Source organism: Equus caballus, chromosome 10 (assembly GCF_041296265.1).
Source record: "Equus caballus isolate H_3958 breed thoroughbred chromosome 10, TB-T2T, whole genome shotgun sequence".
In the NCBI taxonomy this organism is placed as follows: Eukaryota; Metazoa; Chordata; class Mammalia; order Perissodactyla; family Equidae; genus Equus; species Equus caballus.
Genome location: NC_091693.1, coordinates 26,857,157 through 26,877,133, shown reverse-complemented (window position 1 = coordinate 26,877,133; position 19,977 = coordinate 26,857,157). Strand labels below are relative to the sequence as shown.

General features: G+C 44.4%; 1 long non-coding RNA gene and 1 other non-coding gene across 2 annotated transcripts; both read right to left on the bottom strand.

Annotated features, from left to right (window-relative positions):
* Positions 1 to 5,781: 5,781 nt before the first annotated feature.
* LOC138915779 (uncharacterized) lies at positions 5,782 to 6,984 on the bottom strand. The gene is made up of 2 exons (XR_011422052.1): positions 6,873 to 6,984; positions 5,782 to 6,731 (listed from the first exon to the last, which is right to left on the bottom strand). It is a non-coding gene; the product is annotated as an uncharacterized lncRNA (long non-coding RNA).
* Positions 6,985 to 7,320: 336 nt separating this feature from the next.
* LOC100060116 (zinc finger protein 547) lies at positions 7,321 to 14,690 on the bottom strand. The gene is made up of 3 exons (XR_011422051.1): positions 14,478 to 14,690; positions 10,078 to 10,204; positions 7,321 to 8,846 (listed from the first exon to the last, which is right to left on the bottom strand). It is a non-coding gene; the product is annotated as a zinc finger protein 547 (transcript).
* Positions 14,691 to 19,977: the final 5,287 nt, after the last annotated feature.

Genomic DNA, 19,977 nt, shown 5'->3' with positions numbered 1-19,977 from the left:
TTATACACGATGCAGCTCTAATACATGATGCAGTCTTGCTTATTCTTGGAAAACTAAAACTTGTCTGTTGATGCTGTATTTTTTATTAGAATAGCCAAAGGGAGTGTCCCAATCAAATTCCCCAAATTCCATGAGATAATTTACAGTTTTGTGTAATTATTCACAGCAACACAAATCCTACCTGATAGATTCTATTTCACTTGGACATAAAATAATCTCTGTTTGCTGCCGTAGAACCCATTAACAGGTAAGGTCAGGGGAAATTACACATGAAGACAGGGAAGTGTCAAGAAGAAGAAGAGCAAAGCCAGTGAGAGCTCATCATTCCAATGAGAGGGATATGACTGCCAAGGAGGGGGGCAGGTGCATAAGTATATTAATTGCTCTGTTTTGTGCTTTAACATAAATCCCTTAAAATTTAGTTTAGTCTTACTAAAATACATTCTCATACAAGATTACACATTGGTAAGTAGCTAGACAGGAACTGCACTGAAAAGGGCTCAAGGGATACAGTGTGCAACTGCCTCATGGGGACTCTGGTTTGCTATTTTGCAAAGATTTATGTTTAAGAAAGATGTCAACTTCTTTCCTAGTTGTAAATCCTGGAAGAAATTAGTCAATGAAATGAAAAGGACTACAGAATAGAACATATACATGGAAACAAGGAATATATAGAGAATATGTGCAATTTTATAAAAATGGGACAGTAGTCCTCAAAATGTGGTCGCTCCACAGTAGCAACATCATCAACTGGGAACTTGTTAGAAATATGAATTTTCTGCTCTACCTCTGACTCAATCAGAGCCGTTGGGGGGTACAGCCCAGCAATCTGTGCCTTTCATCAAATTCTGATGGAAGTTAAAGTTTGAGAAGCACAACAAAAGAAAACCAAGAATAATGTGAGGGCACTAGACATAAGAAAAATATTTAAGCTTAATATTTTGGTGCTGACATTTTGGTGGATCTTGAAAATTCTGAATTACCATATGATCCTTATCTCCCAGCAATTCCATTCCTTTGTATATACCAAAAGAAATAAATGCAGGGACTCAAACCAAAGTTCAGAGCAGCATTTCTGACAATAGGCAAAAGGTGGAAACAATTCACATATCCATCAACAGATGAATGCAAAATTAAAATGCTGCACACATACAATGGAATGTTGTTCAGTCTTTAAAAGGAAGGAAAGTCTCACACATATTACAACAGGAATGAACCTTGCAAACATGCATAAATGAGCCAGACACGAAAGGACATTGTATGATTTTGCTTCTATGATGCACCTAGAATAAGAAAATTCACAGAAAGTATAATACAGATTACAAAGGCTGGAGATGGGGTGAGGAATGAGGATTATTTACGGGGTACAGAGTTTCTGCTTGGCATGATGAACAAGTTCTGGAAATGGATAGTGGTGAGGCTCGTACAACATTGTGAATATTTTAAAAAGATGCCAAGTTTTTTCCTAGTTGTAAATCCTAGTTATAATCCTAGCTGTGAATGTACTCAAGGCCACTGAATTGTACACTGGAAAATGGTTAAAAGGGTAAATTTTATGTTATATATATTTTATCACAATAGTAAAAAAAAAAAAAAAAACTATCAAGGTTACTAAAAACAAGGAAACTGTCACAACCAGGAGGAGCCAAAGGAGACATGAGGGCTAAATGTAATGTGGTCTCCTAGAAGGAAGCCCGGAACAGAAACTGGATTTAGGTAAAAACTAAGGAAATGTGAATCAAGCACAGACTTTTGTTATTAATAATTGATCAATACTCATTAATTGCAAGAAATTTACTATACTGATGTAACATGTTAACAGTAGGGAAAACTGGGTGTGGGATATATGGACACTCCCTGTATTATCTTAGCAGTTTTTCTCTAAATCTAAAACAATCTAAAATTAACTGCTCAAATAATTAGGTAATAAAAAAAGTTAATGAATTTGGACAGTTTGCCAAAAAAAAATTACAGATAACAAATAAGCATGTAAAAAGATACTCAATATTGTTAGTCATTAGAGAAATGCAGATTAAAACCACAAAACCATGACACAGTTATTTAAATTGCTAACCAAAAAAAAAAGACTGGTGGGGCCAGCCCCAGGGCCTAGTGGTTAAGTTCAGCATGCTCCACTTTGGCAGCCCAGGTTCAGTTCCCAGGCGCAGACCTATACCACTCATTGGCAGCCATGCTGTGGCAGCAACCCACATACAAAACAGAGAAAGACGGGCAAAGATGTTAGCTCAAGGTGAATCTTCCTCAAACAAAAAGAGGAAGATTGGCAACAGATGTTAACTCAGGGCCAATCTTCCTCAGTGAAAAAACAAAAAAGACTGGCTATACCTATCACTGGCAAAGATGTGTTCCAAATGGAATTCTGATACACTGCTGGTGGGAGTATAAAATGGTATATTCACAGTGGAAATCAGTTTGGCCAATCCTTAAAAAGTTAAACATTCATCTATGAGCAACATTCCACTCCCAGGTATTTACTTATTTATGAACAGTCACCTAAGTTCTACTTGTAATATGTCAAAAGTGGAAACGATCTAAATGTCCAGTAATAGATGAATGAACACATTGTGGCAATGTACACTCAATGGAATACCACTCAGCAATAAAAAGGAATGAACACAATACAGACAAGTCTCAAAATAGCCATGTTAAGAGTATACTGTAGGAATCCATTTATCTAAAACTAGGATGGAATAGAATGAAAACCAGCCATGCAAGAGTATACTGTAGGATTCCAAGTATACAAAAATCAAGAAAATGCAAACTAGCATATAGTGACATAAATAAAATCAATAGATACCTGGGGATGGAAAGTTGGGAAGGGAGGGGCGGAGAGATCAGAAAAGAGCACAAGGGAACTACTGGGCCAATGGATATGTTCATTATCACGACTTTGGTCATGGTTTCCATGTGCATACATGTATCACAGTATATTATCATCTATACTTTAAATATGTGCAGTTCAATGTATGTCAATCTCTCAATAAAGTTACTTTATAAATACATTCTGTATAAAATTTGGATCTCTCATTCTTCTTGGAATATCAAAAGACTTGCAAAGCTGGACTGACTCCATTATCACACTCTTGCCATGTCTTAGGTGGATCAACTCTGATTCCAGGCAGCAAACTCTGGAAAGCCAGGAAGCTCATGTCCATCTTGCACCAGGAAGGATGGCTAGATTAGAAAAGACCCATCACTAGACTCTAAGATCTCCCTTCCTCAGTCTTGAAGTTCCTGCCTGTGCAGCTATGGTTTAAAGTAAATAACCCAGGGAGGCTACAGGAATCCATAAAACCTTTGGTTTAGTTGCTCTGGCAATGACCTTGGCTACTGGAAATACACAAGTCTATAGTTCTGGAGAATTTCTCTGCACTCTCATCACACATAGCCAGTTACTGACACCTTCAATGGAAGCTGCTTTAGAAGGGGCTCATCAACTCCACTTTACTTCAGTCTCTCCCACTTCCTATTAATCCAATCACTATTTCTGTACAGAATATGGTTACCTCCTGACCCCTGTATGTCTTACAGTTAAGGACATTTTTTTTCTTTCTGACTTTTCTCCCCAAATCCCCCCAGTACATAGTTGTATATTTTAGTTTTGGGTCCTTCCAGTTGTGGCACATGGGACGCTGCCTCAACATGGCCTCATAAGCAGTGCCATGTCCGTGCCCAGAATCCAAAACAGCGAAACCCTGGGCCGCCATAGTGGAGCACACGAACTTAACCACACAGCGACGGGGCTGGCCCCAGTCAAGGACATTCTTGACTTCAGGACACAGGGCTCCTAGGCAGGTCATGGGAGATAGTGATCCCCCAACTATGCTGAGAACTATGGGACATCCCCTGTGTACAAGGGACCCAATTCATGCTGCTGCCAAATGTCCTGAAGATGAGTAAGCCAACTGCCCCATCCTCAACCCGACTCTGGGAAACAAATAATCTTCATATCCCAAGCAAGGAAATTGGTGTAGAAGTCCTTCAGACTTTCCCAGGAGGACCTGTGCAGCAGTGCAAACTGGGCCAAACATGGACTGACGACAGCTATTCTTTATCCTCTTGCTATTCCCTCCTGAAAGCAAATACAGAGGAGAGGTCCCCACAAAAAACATTCACCTTTTCATTCTGGCAGAGCCTAATGCTGATCTCAATCCACAGCACACAGTGAATAAAACCCCCATGAGTAAATGTAGCTTAATCAATAAGAACTTTATGATCACAAAAACCAGCAGTGTGAGGTGGGGAGTCCCAGGTTGGGTGACTTTGAGGCTGGAAAAATCTACCCAAGCATCACAAGATAACCAAATATACTCACGAAGAAGGGAAATCTCCGTATGCTGCCTGCAGAAGCTGGCGGGAGTCCTCTTGTCCAAAGCTGGGTAATGTCCACACCCAAACCAGGCAGCAGGGAGGGACTGAGGCTCCCCAAAAGTCAAATGACTGGTGAACCCTTCAGGTGAAGGGAGAGAGCAGAGCTTTCTGCCTCCTGAGAGCACTTTAAGGTGATACATACACACTGTGGCACCCGGCCATGTGGTAGAGGAGGGAAGGCTTCTGTAATAGACACCAGCAGCGACTTAATTCTAGCAAGGACTACAGGCAGGTCGGAAAGTGCAAGGTATATTATGAAAGCTTCCAATATACTTGGTACTTAACAGAATCTCCCCAGGATGTTTGGATGTATGAGGTTTAATTTCTGGCTGATAACTCCTTCACGAAGACTAATCTCCAGAGCTTTTACTATGATGTTATTATGTAGAACAACGAAAGAGCACATAGCCTGCACTCCTAAGGTCTTTCTCTAGTTTGAAATTACTAGTGCTGTTTGAGGTTAGGCTAAAGGCTGAATAATCCTCAACATTTTCTGCTCATTTGCTCAACATACTACTATTCTGGGTGTGTGGCTGTTTTATTTTTATTTACTTATTTATTTTGCTGAAGAAGATTCACCTTAAGCTAACATCTGTGTTAATTGTCCTCTATTTTGTCTGTGGGTTGCTACCACAGTATGGCCCCTGATAAGTGGTATAGTTCTGCGCCTGGGAACCAAACCTGGGCCACCGAAGGGGAGTGCACCAAACTTAACCACTAGGCCACGGGGCAGGCGCATGTGGATGGCTGCTTTAGCAGATTTAAAGGTTCTTGATGGCAGTACACAACACAAAGACACTTGGATAGATAAAAGGCAGAATTCTGTTACTTAGGGTTTGGAATGAGAAGGGCATTGGGCAGGACTGTATGGCAGGTTGCAGAGGGGGTCATGGTAAGCAACCTGGGGCTGTAGGGGGCACCCTCTGTACTGTAAGTGGCCTGGAGCTAGCTAGGTTCCCCAGGCTCTCTGTGGATTGTCTAATTTGAATAATTTCAGGGGCTCTGGGCCATAGGGGCTGCCCCTAGTTACCCAATATCTGGCTCTGGGCCATAAGGGATGATGTATAGAGGGTGAGTGCCTGATAAGGACAGTGACTGGGGGCATGGACTTAATCAGCTGCTCCAAAAGAGAAAATGACCAGCATCAAGCCAGGGACTCAAAACTCAGTCAAGGGGCCAGCCCTGCAGCCTAGTGGTTAAGTTGGGCACACTCCACTTTGGTGGCCCAGGTTCAGTTCCCAGGTGCAAACTTACACCACTTGATGGTGGCCATGCTGTGGTGATGACCCACATACAAAACAGAGGAAGACTGGCAGAGATGTTAGCTCAGGGTGAATATTCCTCAGCAAAAAAAACCCCCAAAAAACAAAACACAACTGAGTCAAGACAGTACTTTCATAAAATTATACATCAAAACCATGTAGTGCTGGCATAAAGACAAACACTGATCAGTGAAACAGAACAGAGAGCCCAGAAATGAAAGCCAGCATATTCAGTCAAATAACTGACAACAGTGCCAAGACAATTCAATGGGGGTAAAACAGTCTTTTCAACAAATGGTGTAGGTGAAAGTGGATATCCACATTGAAAGGAATGAAGTTGGACCCTTACCTTACACCAAACAAAAACAAACCCAAAGTGGATAATGTACACCCATAAAATTCTTAGACGAAAACAGGGCAAAGGCTTCATGACACTGGATTTTGAAATAATTTCTTGGCCATGACACCAAAAGCACAGGAAACAAAAGCAAAAATAGATAATTGGACTATATCAAAATTACAAACTTCTGTGCATCAAAGGACACAATTTAGAGTGAAAAGGCAACCTCCTGAATGGAAGAAAACATCTGCATATCATACTTGACAATCAGTTAGTATCTAGATTACATAAAGAACTGCTACAAGTCAATAAGAAAATAACCAGATTTAAAAAAAATGGACAAATGTAGACATTTTTACAAAGAATACACACAAATGGCTGAATCTATGATCATTAGTCATTAGAGAAATGTGAAATAAAACCACAGTGAGATCCTACCTCACACTCATAAGGATAAGGATAGCTGAGATTTCAAACAACACAGAAAATAAAGTGATGTTGATGAGGATGTGGAGATACTAGAATTCTTGTGGACCTTTGATGAAAATATAAAATTGTGCAGCCGAGATAGAAAACAGTTCCTCAAAATATTAAAAATGGAATTACCATGTGACTCAGCCATTCCACTTCTGGCTACATACCCAAAAGAATTGAAAACAGGGTCTTGAGGAGATATCTGTGCACTCATTCTCATGGCATTCTTCACAACAGCCAAAATGTGGAAGCAGGGGAAGTGTCTAGCAGTGGATGAATGGATAAAGAAAATGTGGTATAAATATACAATGCAGTATTATTCAGCTTTAAAAAGGAAGGAATACTGAAACATGCTACATGATAGGTGAAATTTGAGGTTATGGTAATTGAAGTAAGCTACTCACAAAAAGACAAACACTGTATGCTGCTTCTTACATGAGGAAGCTAGAGCAGTCCAATTCACAGAGACAGAAAACAGAATGGAGCTTGCCAGGGGCTGGAGGAAGAGAAGAGGAGTCATTGTTTAACGGGTACAGAGTTTCACTTTTACAAGATGAAGAGTTCTGGATATTTGTTGCACAACAATGTGAGTGTACTTAACAGTACTATACACTAAAAAAATACTTAAAATGGCAAAGTTTATGTATGTGTATTTTACAATGAAAACAAATCCAAAAGTACATAGCAGTACTACACAGTGCCAATCAGAGCAGACCTTTGGCTGAAGTCTTTTCCTCATTTGCTGCACTCATAAGTTCTTTCTCTGGTATGAACTTTTTGAAGCCAAACAAGTGAGAGTTTTGGCTAAAGACGCTCCCACATTCATTGCATTCATAAGGCATTTCTCCAGTGTTGCAAATTCAACAAGGTTTAATGAGGCTGGAGTCGTATGTAAAGACATTCCCATACTCACAGTTCTCACAGGGACTCACATCAATGAGAACTCTAGGTGTGCAAGGAGTCTGGATTCATAGCACAAAAACTTCCCACATTAGATGCACTAATAAGGCCTTTCTCTAGTGTGATTTGTCCCATGTCTAATGAGTCTGGAGTTCCAACTAAAGAATTTCCCATATCACTGCACTCATCAGGCCTTGCTCTAGTGTGAATTCTCTGGTGTCTAATGAGTGTGAAGCGGTACCTAAAGAATTTCCCACATTTGCTGCACTCATAAGGCCTTTCTCCAGTGTGAACTCTCTGATGAATAATGAGTGAGGAGCTGTCCATAAAGAATTTCCCACATTCCTTGCACTCATAAGCCCTTTCTCCAGTGTGGATTTTCTGATGCTCAACAAGTTTATGTTTGCGTCTGAAAGCTTTCCCACATTCCTTGCACTCATAAGGCCTTTCTCCAGTGTGGATTTTCTGGTGCTCAACAACTTTGTCTTTGCGGCTAAAAGCTTTCCCACATTCTCTGCACTCATAGGGTTTTTCGCCACTATGGATTTTCTGATGCTCGACAAGTTTATGTTTGCGGGTAAAAGCCTTCCCACATTCACTGCACTTGTAAGGCCTTTCTCCAGTGTGAACTCTCTGATGTCGAGTGAGTGTGGAGTGGTTCCTAAAGAATTTTCCACATTCACTGCAACCATACGGTCTTTCTCCAGTGTGGATTTTCTGGTGACCAGTGAGTTGGGACAGTCTAAGGAAGGCCTTCCCACATTGGCTGCACTCAAAAGGCCTTCTTGGCCTGGTGTGAATTCTCTGGTGGTCACTGAGGCCACATATTTGTTTAAAGAATACTTCACATTCTGGGTGCTCATAAAGCCTGGCTTCAGTGTGGACTTTCTGCTCCTGATCAAGGTGGGACTTTCTAAGGAAGACCATCCTGCATTCTCTGTACTCATAAAGCTTCTCTCCACTGTGGATTTTCTCATGGTCAAGAAGTATCTGTTTATTGCTGAAGGCTTTCCCACACTGAGTAAACTTGTAATAATTTTGTCTATTTTCAAAGGCATCTCCACCTAGAGTATCCCTGTGTGGCTTCCCCCAACTGTGAGGGGCTGGGGGATGCAGAAGGACTGTGCCAGCTGGGAAGCCCTTCCCACCTTCGAGGCACGTCAAGGTCCTCTCTGTCATGTGAACATTACTTTTCTTCACAAATAAAGGCCCCCCGTTGTCCCTTCTAGAAAGTTTCTTGCTAATCTGTTGCCTTTGGTGCTGGTACAACTTTGCATCACAAGTGTACAGTCTTTGTTCAGGGTGTGTTCCATTGTGCTCAGCCAGGCACAAAATGTCTTTCAAGAGTGAGCCACATCTTTCACAGGGCTGGACCTTCTGGATGGACAGACTTGGCTTTGGAGTCCTGACCTGTGACACTTCCACAGAAACACCTTGCTCTGAAGTTGCCTCCTCATTCTGGGCTCCATGCCAACAACCTGTAAGCAGATAAATGCTGGTGAAGTGCACATTGACCTTGGTGGAAGGAGGCACCCCCACCAGAAATGTGTCAGACACACCCACAAATAAGTCCATGGGATTGCTGAGAGGTAATGGGAACTAGAGCCAGTGAGAGGAAGGCCTGCTCTGTGGAGCTGGGCCTGGGAAGCTCACATGATGGGAAGGACACAAGGAAAGGGGTACAGTGCAGGGAGGAGAGGCAGGGTTTCCAACTCACTCCTCTGCAAATGGCTTTCAACAAGGTCATGGCTGCTGGTAACTGGTGAGCACTGAATAGGAGATGTGTCCAGACCCAGAAATCACTGATTGCAACACAGTAGCTGATGTCCAAGGACTATTTATTTAAAGATATCGGCAGACCTCACAACACCTTAAGTGTAGGTCACATGTCAAGAGCACCACAAAGGGAGCAGTGGAAGGGAAAGGATGAGAGGTGGAGGCCACAAAAGTTGAGGAGCTGGGGACCCAGGGACTGGAAGATTAGAAATGGCAATGAGAAAGAAAAGATAGACATGAGGTATGACCACTGTCCCTGGCATCATGCAATGGTCGGCACAGGCCTGGTTCCCAGTGTGACTGGAACCCAGCTCTGACGACACACACTTTCCCAGCTTCTAGGGCTATTTCCTGCTGCCACTGATGGGGTAATGTCCACCTGTCAGGCACCCAGGCCCCTCTCCCTTCTTCAAGGTGAGCACCTACATAGGACCTGGAAGAGGCCAACCTAGGTGAAATGCAGGGCAAGGGAGTGGCCAGTATGCCCCCAGAGCAATCCAACACACAACAGCCCACAATCTAAAATCAAAAGAACTTGAGAGGAGAGTCTTGCAGAACCAGTGGTCTCTACAAGTAGTGACCACATTGGTGGCTGAAATTTTTAGCACCAGCACACCCCAAGAGATGTCAGGAAGAAGGGGGAAGGCCTTGGGTTCCATCAATCTGAACAGAGTCACCCAAGCAGGAACAGGCCAGATTTGAGGGATCACTCAGACAAACTTCAAGATTTCTCACTCCTGAGCCCTGTCTTGGAAGGCCTCAGAGCAACAGGGAAGGGTCTGCTTGGGAAGAGCAAGTCCAGTGCACACAGTCCAGCCCTGACACCAACAACACATATGCCAGCAAACCAGGAAAGGAAGTGGTACCCATGGTCTCATTGCAGGAAAGAACAGGACCCAGTCCAGGACACTGGGGTGGGTATGAGGGCCTTACCTAGTGATGATAAAAGTGCAAAGTTCTCCAGCATCACATGACGGTACAGGCTTCTCTGAACCTCATCAAGAAGGCCCCACTCCTCCTGGGAGAAATGTATGGCCACGTCTGTAAAAACCACAAGTCCCTGCCCACATGAGGACAGTTCAATCAATGTGCAGCTTCTCTCTCCAGGATCTTTAGTCTTTCTCCCCACAATTCCATCCCCTCCTCACGCTCTACCCCAACTTCCCAGTGTGGAAGAGATGCCAGGTCTGGTGGCACCGGTGTCTGCTCTCTCCTCATTTCCACTGACCACTGTGTCCAGAACACAGTAAACATGGAGGAGAGCACAGAAAAGTAGAATCTAAACTCTGGGCCTGGAATGAGGGCTCTACCCCTCTTTTTACCAGTATATATCCTCAGGTCCCCCAGAACTTGCCTCCCAGACAAGGAAACTTGAACTCATCTTTCTCCCTTAGGCATCCAGTGCCAGGGCCTGCAGCTAAACATTAACATTCCTCCTCACCTGCACATCATTCTTACACTAAACCTCTCTACATATTTGGGTCCTCCACTTTCGCAACTCGGTTACCGAGACCCGATGGCCCATGCTAAAGGCATTTCTTTCTTTTTTCTTTTTAAAGATTGGCACCTTTGTTAGCATCTGTTACCAATCTTCTTTTTTTTCCCCCTTCTTCTTCTCCCCAAAGCTCACCAGTACATAGTTGTATATTCTAGTTGTAGGTCCTTCTGGTTGTGCTATGTGGGATGTCACCTCAACATGGCCTGATGAGCAGTGCCATGGCCACACCCAGGATCCAAACCAGCGAAACCCCAGGCCGCTGAACTGGAGCACACGAACTTAACCACTTGGCCACGGGGCCAGCCCCTAAAGGCATTTCTGTGGCCTCGCAACATGCCACTGTGCACACGGAATACAGGCAGTATTTTGCAAATGGAATCAGCATTCTATTTTGCCCCATCCTGCCCCAGAATGCCCATGTTCCTTATCACAAGAGAGCTCCAGGGTCCCTTTGTGGTTCTCCCCACCTGGCCCTGTCCCCTGTGTCACACTCAGCCCCCCAAACCTAACATGAAGGCCTTATGGACTCCTGGCCCTCCACCCCTTCTTCACTGCACATGCTGTCCTATAAGCAGTCATGAACATTCTCTCTTTACCTGACCCTCACTAAAAGCACAGCTACGCCTAACTCCCCATCCCCAACCCAGACCTAGCAATGCTCCTCGCTGATCCTTTCACACCTCAACTAATCTACCAGCCTGAATGAAATAATCCAAGCTTGACCAAGAGTCACCACAATACATTTCTAAGTCCCAAGACGCCCTGACATGTGGCCTCCTTCATGGAGATGCTTCAACATCTATCTCCTATCTTCAACCACCCTTGAAAGCCTTCCAGACTCCTCTACCCTTATCCCTCATAGGCACACCCCACCACAGCCACTCTGTTTCCTCACCTGTCTTTGTGATGTCCACCAACAACTACCATCCAGGATCCCAACAAGAGATACAAATCAAATCTTAGCCTCCTCCTTCCCCTGCCTGCCATAACCTAACAACATCCCTTCTGAAAACTGATGCACAGCAACACTTTGTTCCACACACTGGCTACTATATTGTGGCTATCGGCAACCTAAATACATCCCCTGGACTCCAGACCTGTGTGTCCAACTGCCGACTGGGCACCTCCACTCGGAGTCTCTGGAACATCTATGACAAAACCTGACTCTTCCTATTCCCTCTGAAAACCCCTCCTATTGCTGACTTCCCCATCTCAACTGAGAGGACATCCATCCTTCCAGAGAAAGCCAAAAACCTTGAGGCCATCCCTGACTCCCCCTTCCATCTCATCTCCCAGCTCCCTCACTCTCCTCGTCCCTAAAGGGGGGCAGCTCTGTTCAGAACATATCCAGAAGGTAACCACTTCTCTACCTCCATAGCCACCACACTTGTCCAGCCACCACCAATGCTCACCCACACCGCCACAGTAACTTCCTCCCAGGTCACTCTGCCTCCACTTTGGCTCCCAGAGAATCTCCTCCATTCTGCAGCTAAACATAGCCTGTTAAAATCCAGGTCAAATCACCTGGCTCCTCTGCTCCAAACCTTCCCTAGCTCCTACTTCCCTCAGATTAGAGGCCCAGAAACTCAGGTTGTAGTTTTAGACCTGACAACTGTGCACCCCTATCCTCCAAACACTCCCCCCGCTCCCGTGTATTCCCACCAGATATCAGACTTTCAGTTCCCTCAACAATCCAGCTATCTCACCTGCAATCATTTGAAAATTCTGGATGCTGTGGACCCTTCCACAGTTTACCCCAATGGCTGTCAGAAATGGGAACTACTCCATAGAATCCAGGACTGAGTTCAAGACCCTGGGCCTTGGAGAGACCACAGGGACTTCAGACCCAAGGGAGGGAGAAGGAATAGGTGAATAATCACAGGACAGCATCACCCTTTATATGGGAGTGGCAAAACCATCGGGGTGATAATTGGGGTGGATGAAGGTCTGACACATCTTCCATTCACCTCTACAGGGTCCATAGGCATTTTTGCAAATGTCATGGGAACCTGCAGGAAGAGGGAGGCCAGGAGAAATGGGTAACCATGGTAATATTCTATAGCCTAAGCTGGACCACCATCCCTGCCTTGCTCTGGAGCAAAATGATCTCAGCCTGATGGTGTAAGCTCAGTTTCTTTGACCTCAGTGCCACTACTATCAGTTGTGTGACTTTGCATAAGGACTGAACCTCCCTGAGCCTCAATTCCTTTACTGCAAAATGGGGATAACAATGATTCCCACCATATAGGGCTGATAATAGTATTAAACATAAACAGTACACACTACCCGTCAGCTGTAACTCTCTAAAGGATTAACAATTTTGTATGTTTTCAGTGCAAATGAAGGGAGAGGGTTTTGAAAATCTGGGTTGGCATAACTTCTACTTTTGAAGGTTTTCAGAAAATGGATATATAACATCCACTGTTAGAAAATATTACAGAGAAATTAACATTTCAATCAATTTTTATAAAGTGTTGGCAGATTTAATTTATTGAAGATGTTCATTTCTAACTGCCTACCTATGCGTAAACATTTAGAAGGATGTTGCTTACGCTGTTTTGATCAATAAGTGTTTCATACACTATGAACTTAAGGAGTTGTAGGGAGACTCTGAGCAGGCAGTTCAGCTACACTTTTGTTCAGCAAACAAGCCTGTCTGCTACACAGTCCTCTGGAAGGCACTTGCAGCAGCCCCTTGAGAGTAGTACTACTTCATTCCTCTTGCCCTGAGGTGTGGAGGTGAGACAGCAGTGCCCTTGTCTGAAATCTGTCTGCTCCACAAACCTGACCGTTTTTTGTCCCACAGGGATTGTCCCAGAAGATCAGTTGACCTGCAGGGCTGAGTCTACACCACCTTACACTTCTATCTCCATCCAGGCCACCAACTTATCACATCCAGGCATCCTGTTCCACAGACACAGGCCAGAATACCTCCTGTGCCAGATATGCTCCTTTATAGAGGGAGCATCAGGAATGCTGAAACCCCTATGCCCGACACTCAAAGTCTCAACCCTCCTGACACTAACTAGAGGACCCATGAGAAATAACAACCTTAAGACACTCTCCTTAATCTAATTCCAGGTCATTACCCGGGCCACTCCGAACACTCGACCACGTTGAAAGCTCCATCCCAGGGCCCTTCCAGGGCCTCCACACCTTTACGTCCACAAACTCATGTGATGTCTCCATCTTAGGGCATCTCCATCTTGACACATCTTAGGATCACACGTCCAAAATCCAACTCATGATCTTCCCGGGGAAACGTGCTGCTTGCGCTGACTTCCCCATCTTTACACTTTCGGAAATTCAGGCAAAGAAACCTGGAGACGATCCTTCAATCCCTACTTTTGCTCACAGGATACGTGAAGCATCAGGACAACCTATAGGCTCCACTGTTGAGATCTAACCAAAATCTCATCACGTCTCCCCTCGACCGCAACCACCCTGATCCAAGCCGATCATAAATCTCCGCAGTCTGTTGCGGGGACCTCACTGGGCTCCATTCGCATCCTAGTTTTACCCGCTTCAACCTCCAGCTCCAGGCGGGCCTCTCCAGACCGCCGCCCCTCACAGCCTCCAGGGCTTCCGGCTGCTCAGGCCCCCACTGAGGGCGGGACTCCTCCTGACCCCCGCTCCCTGCGGAGAGGACGCCCCCGGCGGTCCAAAGGCTGCCGACCCCCGAGCTCCCGCAGCCCCGCCCCCACCACAGCCCAGCGGCTCCCACTGCACCACGCCCGCCCCTCCGCCCGGACCCCGAGGCCGCGCCCCTCCACCCGGGCTCCAGCGCTCGGAGGCGGCATTCGGACCGGGTGAGGCACGGGGAGGCACCACCCACCTCAGGCGACGCCATCGGCGCGGCCTCAGCCACCGACCAGCGGACGGGCGGAACCGGGACCACGGCCGCCGCGTCCCCACCGGCTCCGTCGGGCCTCACAGCCACCTCTGCGCAGCGGAGACAACGTCTCCTGTCGCGCTTTTCGGCTCCGTCACCTCGGTGCCCACAAAGCGCCTGCGACGCCCTGAACCGGCCAAAAACCCGAGCGCTACCAAGTGCACGAGAAGGAACGCCGGAAGTCCCGCCCTACAGGATGGGAACGCACGTAGGCATCCCACTCCTAACCTTTCACTGGCTCAGTTGCCGCCGCTCACCGTAGAGGCTTCTGGGTATTGTAGTTTCCACTACAGGCACCTCGCTCGAATCTTAGACCTTAAGTTGCTCCCTACCCTCGGGATAAAGACAAAGTGGCAAGCCCAGGGGTCTTGGGACAGGGAGCTCCAGGCTTCCAAAAATGGAGCGGGATTTCGCTTGCTCTTAAAGAGAAAGTACCCAGATTTCTTGGAGAGCAGTCCAGCAAGTCAACGAAAGGTTAGAAACTACTTTCAGAGCCTATGAAGTACAGCAAGTTACACATTCAAAGGGACCACCCTATTGTAGTGACACTGTGACCACTCACAGCCCTCAGCTATCTTGTCTCCTTTCAAGTACACGTAGACTGAAGTCAAGTTAATGAGCTTCTGCGATATGTGGCGCAGAAAAGACTCCAGACACAGCCACGGCGGGAAAGATGGAGGAGGGATGGCAGCAGGCACAGAATCACGGATGAAGCTGTGACTCCAGTTTCCAGAAAAACATCTTTGTGTCCCTGTAGCCGTGACCGTGTTTGAAACCAGTGACCAACACATTTCTTCAAATAATATTTATTACTCCATATGAGATAATTTTCAATCTTTCAAGAATCTGAAACCTATCTGAAAAGAATAGTGACTTATCACACACCATCTTCTGCCAGGACAGTGTGTGCTCTTGGGAGCATGTTGTCCCCAAGACAAAGGTGTGGGATCACATTTTCTCGGTCAAGTTTTAGCAAGAGACAGTTAAATCTGAAAAGCCAGAGAATGAAGCTGAGGATGTGGCTGTGCTGAAACCTTGGCCACACTCAGGCTTTTGTCTCCAAAATGTGATTCTTTTTCATACTTGAAAATGTGGCTCGTTAAATGCTTGGTGGGATAGAAACAATATTTTGAAAGACTTGCCAGAAAAATGAAAATGAATAGGGAAGCTGTGCGCTGTCGTTACTGATCTAAGCAATGTTCAAGGAGCACCTTCTGGGTTTCAGGCGCAAAAGCAGGAGTAGTGGACAACCCAGGAAGGGGGTTGCCAGCTGCCTGCATATAAAGGACTGTTCTGTCGTCTTAGATTCTGTATTGGTCTATTTAGCATTCATTTATCACAAGGCCAAACTAAAAGTCAAAGATGTGTACTTCTCCTTCGTGCAAGTCAGCTTGCACAGGCTTGCAAAACTTATTACAAATACCCCAAGGACAAACTCTAACGTGTTCTGGCTTCCTGCCCTAGGGGATGACCACCTGTGTACTCCCTGGCACTTTAGTCACAAAGGCGTAATCCCAGATTCTCCCCTGCCCCTTCCTTCCTCCATGTGACAAGATTTCATGTGGGCCTCCCTGGTGTGCCCTGCCTCTCATTTGCAGGGTGTGAAGAGTTTAGCTAAGTTACTCCATGGTATCGCTGCCTCGGCATCCATTTTGTTTGGCCTAGCAGCCTGCAGGGACTCTAAACCAACACTCACCCCCCTCACAGAAGCACATGCCCCAGACAGCAGCCCGCAGAGTCACAAGCAAATCTAAGTTCCTGACATGACTTTCCAAAGCCCTTGTGATCAAGTCTTCCCTGCCTCCCAGCACCTGTGTGCCCCATGTCCCCCTGGAGCTTACCAAAACTCTGCTCTTTTCGGTATGAATTGACCAACCTGGACTTATCCCGGGAACCCCAAGGCACTGCACCCACAAACCCTAAGAAAGGCATGTGCCCCAGGTCCTGCCACTCTCTCTCTGCCTGACCCTGCCTTGACCTCCCTGTGTGGCCCCTGGAGGTGTGCCATGTACTTCCTCCACCACCTGTGAGTAATAAACTTCTCCACTTTGACTTCTCTTGTGGTCTTGGTCTGTTGTGGAACTCACCATCTGGCACCCTGTGCTCCACTTCACAATTGTTAATTTAAGAAAGTCATAAAGGGGCCAGCCCCGGGGTCAAGTGGTTAAGTTCGCACACTCCACTTCACGGCCCAGGGTTTCGCCAGTTTGGATCCTGTGCGTGGACATGGCACCGCTCATCAAGCCATGCTGAAGCAGCATCCCACATGCCACAACTAGAAGGACCCACAACTAGGGTATACAACTGTGTACTGGGGGGATTTGGGGAGAAAAAGCAGGGAAAAAAATAGTCATAACACAGGGATGTGTTGAGTAACACAACTTCCCGTTCAATGTCCCAGACATCTCCATATTGCCATTCACTCACCTCTATATGAAGATCTGGGCACAATTCAAGGACATGACCTGTATTTAATGAGTTGGTCCTCCTTCCTATATTGCCTTTGTCAGGATGCCCTCCACAGCCTGCATTCAGCTTTTTACAATACATCATAAAATAGTTGACAGGTAGGGACTTAATTAATTCCTAGCATCTTCCCTAATTTTGGCCACTTCCCACTTAGGACCAACCAGAAAAAGCCAACTATGTACTCCTAATGAATCACACAGGAGGCCCACTTCTACTTAGCCCCACTGCTGCTTCACATGCCAGCATTTCATAATCAGGGCATAGTGGACATCTTACCTTTCTTCCATTATAAAGTATTCCCAATCCTCTGCTTGCCTTTGAGTCTCTGCCAAATGCAGGTGATGGTGAATAAATAGGCTTTATTTATAAAGAGTGGAACAAAACTCATTGAAATAGAAAACAGAAAATCTATACCATAAAAAGCGATGAAACAAAAAGTGTTTCTTTTGAACAATCAATGAAATTAATGGTAGGTAGACCGACCAAAAAATAAGAAAAAAGAGAAATTAAGAAAATCAAGAATGAAGAGGACATCTGACTACTGACCCTACAAAAATTAAAAATATTAGAAGGCGGGATGGCCAAGTAGAATAGTGGTTAAGTTCACATGCTCCACTTTGGCAGCCCGGGGTTCACTGGTTTGGATCCCAGGTGCAGACCTATACACCACTCATCAAGCTATGCTGTGGTGGCACAGCACATACAAAACAGAGGAAGATTGGCACAGATGTTACCTCAGTGACAATCTTTGTCAAGCAAAAAGAGAAAGATCGGCAACAGATGTTAGCTCAGGGCCAATATTCCTCACCAAAAAAAAAAAAGTATTATGCGGAAATAGTATGAACAACTTATCTACCCAAATTTAAATGAGTTAGATGAAATGTACAAATTCCTTCAAAGGCAGAAATTCTTACAATTGACATAAGAGGGAGAAAATCTACAGAGAACTATACTAAGTAATAGTTATTGAAAATCTTACCACAAGGAAATCCCAAGTCCAAATGTCTTCAGAAGGAAATTCTATCAGATATTTACAAGAAATGTCACTAATCTTCACAAATTCTGCCAGAAAATAAAAGAGAAGGAACATATCTAAACTCATTCTATGAGGTCAGAATTCCTCTGATCTCAAAGTGAGACAGAGACAACACATGAAAACTACAGAGCGATTAACCCTTATCTACATAGATATAACATGTATAAAAAATTACCATAAAACCAATTCTGCGACATACATAAAGGATAATACAGCGTGAGCAAGTGGGATTTGTCTAACCGGGAATGCAAGATTGATTATCATTTGAACATCAATCAATGGAATATATCATATGAGGGAATAAAAGACCAAAACAAAGAAACAAAAGAACTCCACCCCTTGAACATCTCAACAGATGCAAAAACAATTCGGGGAGCCCAGAAATAGATCCACGCAAATACTGTCCACTTATCTTTGACAAAGGAACAAAGGCAGTTGAATGGAGATAGTCCATTCAACAAATGGTGCTAGAATTGAATGGCCCTATCTAAACAAAATGAATCCACACACAGAACTTACACTTTCCACAAAAACGCACTCAAAATGGATCACAGACCTAAATGTAAAACACAAAACTATAAAACTCCTAGAAGACAACATAGGAGAAAGCCTAGATGACATTATGTTTGGTGGTAAATTTTGAGATACAACACCAAAATCACAATTTATGAAGGAAAACTGGCTAAGTTAGAATTGATTAAAATAAAAAATATCTTTTCTGCAAAAGACACTGTTAAGAGAATATGAAAACATGGTCAACATCATATGTCATTAGGCAATCGAGGTAAACAACCAACCAAAATTTAAAAACCAACGAGATACCACTACCCACCCACTGGAAAGGCTAAAATTAAAAATGCTGACAACATTAAATGCTAGCAAGGATGTGGAGCAACAAGAACTCTCATTCATTGCTTGTGGGAAATCACAACAGTATAGCATCCCTGGAAGGCAGTTTGAAAGTCTCTCACAAACCTAAATATACTCTTGCCACGGAATGCAGCAATCATGCTCCTTGACACGTACCCAATGAGTGGAGAAGTGATGTTCACACAATATCGCCACATGAACGTTCAGGAGCTTTATTCACAGTTGTCAAAATTTGGAAGCAACCAAGATGTCCTCACATAGAAGAATGGACAAACAAATTTTGGTACCTTCATACAAGCAATATTATTCAGTGATAAACAGAAATGTGCTATCAAATCATGAAAAGACATGGAGGAACTTTAACTGCATATTACTAAATGAAAGAAGCCAATCAGAAAAGGCTGTTGTGGACGATTCCAACTATATGACAGTCCAGAAAAGGCAAAACTACAGAGATACTAAAAAGATCACTGGTTACAGAAAGAAAAGACAACCAACTGAATGGGGAGAAAATATTTGCAAACTGTACATCTCATACAGGGTAAATCTCCAAAATACACAAAGAACTCCTACAACTCTATAACAAAAAACTAACAACCTGATTTAAAAATGGGCTAAGGCCTTGCATAGTCATTTCTTCAAAGAAGACATACGACCGTCCAACAGGTATGGGAAAAAATGCTCATTGTCACTAATCATCAGAAAAATGCAAATCAGAACCATAATTAGATATCACCTCACACCTATCAGGATGACTATTATCAAAAAAGCAAGAGAAGTCTTGGGAAAGATGTGAGAAACTGTAACCATTGAATACTGTTGGTGGCAAAGCAAAATGGTGCAGCTGCTACGGAAAACAGTATAGAGTTTCCTCAAAAAACTAAAAATGGAACTACCCTAGGATGAAGTATTCCCATCTCTGCGTATTTATCCAGAAGAACTGAAATCAGGACCTGGAAGAGATATTAGCAGTTCCATGCAATATTGAAGATGAGAAAACAACCTAAATGCCCATCAACAGATGAATGGATGATGAAAATGTGACACACACAATAAAATATTATTCAG